Source organism: Anomalospiza imberbis, unplaced genomic scaffold (genome assembly GCF_031753505.1).
Source record: "Anomalospiza imberbis isolate Cuckoo-Finch-1a 21T00152 unplaced genomic scaffold, ASM3175350v1 scaffold_313, whole genome shotgun sequence".
NCBI lineage: Eukaryota > Metazoa > Chordata > Aves > Passeriformes > Viduidae > Anomalospiza > Anomalospiza imberbis.
Window position 1 is genome coordinate 80001 of NW_027099934.1, and position 2500 is coordinate 82500.

The 2500-nt window shown below is 80.9% G+C and overlaps 1 non-coding gene across 1 annotated transcript; it reads right to left on the reverse strand.

Annotated features, from left to right (window-relative positions):
• Nucleotides 1–369: 369 nt before the first annotated feature.
• Nucleotides 370–522, reverse strand: LOC137466604 (5.8S ribosomal RNA). Its single transcript, XR_010995241.1, has one exon. It is a non-coding gene; the product is annotated as a 5.8S ribosomal RNA (ribosomal RNA).
• Between the last annotated feature and the right edge of the window lie 1978 nt (nucleotides 523–2500).

Genomic DNA, 2500 nt, shown 5'->3' on the forward strand with positions numbered 1-2500 from the left:
AGCGGCACGGTACCCGCGCACGGTACCCACCCGCAGACAGCCGCCCGCGCGGGGGGGAGGCCGGAGGCGAGGCCCGCGCCTCGCCTCCCCTCTCGCCCTCGTCCCTCGGCCCTCGGCGGGGCGCCTTCGGCGCCGTCTCACTCGCTCCGACTCCCCGGCCGCCGCCACCGCCAGGCGGTGCGGCCCCGGCGAGGACGAGCTCCGCCCCAGCGGCTCGCTCCGGGAGCGGGGAGCTACGGAGCGCTCCCCGAGTCTGCATTTAGGGGGACGAAGGCCCTCGCGCGGCAACCGCTGCCGCGGCCGACGGGCCTGCGAAGCGACCCCAGCCGCGCCGCCGGGGCGGCCCCCGGGCGGCGATTGATCGTCAAGCGACGCTCAGACAGGCGTAGCCCCGGGAGGAACCCGGGGCCGCAAGTGCGTTCGAAGTGTCGATGATCAATGTGTCCTGCAATTCACATTAATTCTCGCAGCTAGCTGCGTTCTTCATCGACGCACGAGCCGAGTGATCCACCGCTAAGAGTTGTCTGGCTTTCGGCACCGACCCCGCGCGCGCGGGGGGGCCGGGAGCCGCTCTCGCCCGGAGCGGCCCCCCTTTTTTTTCTCTGGCGCCGAGGCCCCGCGCGGGGCCTGGCTCCGACCGTACGAGCAACGCGGAAAACCCCGGAGGGGGCGCGTGCGAGAAGAACACGGGAGGAACCCCACGGAACGCTCCCAAGGCCGGCCGAGAGGCGGGGGGACCCGCGCCCCCGACCGCCTCCCCCCGCCCGGCGAGGGGAGGCGCCGCCTACGTGTGCCGTCCTTCGGAGGCGGCCCAGGCGCCCGGGCTCGGCCCGGCCCTCCGCGCGGAGGGCCGCGCGGCGCGCGCCGCGGGAGCGCGGTGGCCCGCCCGGCCTCGCCGGCGCGGCGCCACGCGCCGGCGCGCGGCCCTCGGACCCCGCGCGCGCGCTTGCCTCCCCCCTGGAACCGCCGCCGCGCCGGCTCTCGCGGAGCGCCGCCGCGCCCACGCGCGCGGCCGACTCTCTCTCCCCAGGGGCCTTGCTGCGCTCGAGACGCCACGCGACGACCGCCGCCCCGCCGCCGGGCGCCGCGCCCCCCCCCGCCGGACCGCTGCCCGCCGGGGGAAGGCGAGCGCCCGAGGGCTGCCCGAGGGCGGACCCGCCGCCGCGGCGGGCCGCACTTCCCGGGAACCGCCGTCCACCCGCACCGTCGGGGGCCCCCTTCCGCGAGCACGCGCCCGGCGGAAGGCGGTGCGGCGCTGAGCCGGGGGGCGACGCCCGCTCTCCTCGTTCGCCACCTGGAGAGCGGGCGCGGAAGCGCCCCCGCGGCCGCCCGCCACCCCTGCCCTCGGACCGCGCGCGGTCGCGAAGGGCCACGGGGAGGGTCCCGTGCCCGCGGGCGGCGGGAACACCGGCCGAGCGGCGCCGCCGCCGCTCGGCGCGGGGCCGCCCGCGCTCGCCGGCCTCCGACCGCGGAGGGACCGCCGAGCGCTCGCCCCGGGCGGGCGGGCGGACGGCCGGCCGGCGGCCGGCGCCGCCGGTGCGTTCGAGACGAAGGCCGCCGAGGGGAGAGAGGCACGGCCGCGCCAGGCGCGGCGCCGCCCGCGCGGGACGGCCGCGGCGGCCCAGAAGAGAGAGCGCGCGGCGGGCCCCGGCGGCCGCCGCCCCGCGGCTGAGGAAGGGCAGAGAGCGCGCGCCCTCTGCCGGCGCCGCCCGTTTCGAGCCCAGCGGGTCGGCCCCGCGGCCGACCGCGCGCGCCGCGGCCTCTCCGCCGAGGCCGGGCCGCGAAGAGGGGGGGGCAGGGCGCCCCTCCCCGGCGCGGCGCGACTACCCCCGCACGCGCGCGCGCGCGGCGGGGACGACCGCCGCGACGGCGGGCGCGACCGGTGGCCGCGGACACCACCGCAGGGGATCGGCGGGAGTAGCTCCCCACCCCTCAATGGAGCCGCAACGCCACCGCCCGCCACCCGCCGCCGCCGCCGCCGCCGCCGCCGCCGCGGCGGGGCGCGCCGAGCCGCCCGAGTCTTTAAACCGCCGCCCGGCTCGGCGGCCCCTTTTTCGGTCCTTCCCGCGGCGTTTGACGACGCCGAGGGGGAAGCCTGGGACCGCCGAGGCGCGGAGCGCTAGGTACCTGGCCCTGGGGCGAGGGAAACGACCTGCATGGCCCCGCCGGGGTGCCTCCCCCGCTGCCGCCCTCGGGGGAGCGTCCACCGGCGGGGGCGCGCCCGACATCTGCCGCCACCACCGCGGCGTCCTCCTCGGGGCCCGGGGTTTCCCTCAGTAGCCCGGCGCTGCGCCCGAGAGGACCGCCGCAGCTCGGGCCGCCCCCGCCGACGCGGGGAGGCGGCCCGGCCGCCGAGCGCCTCGCCGACCCCGCCGAGAGGCCGCGGCAATGACGACGACGACGACGACGACGGGAAGGCCCCCGCCGCCGCCGCCGCCGCCGCCACCGCCGCCTCCCGGCGGCGGGTCGCGGCACGCGGCCGCGCGCGCGCGCAACCCTG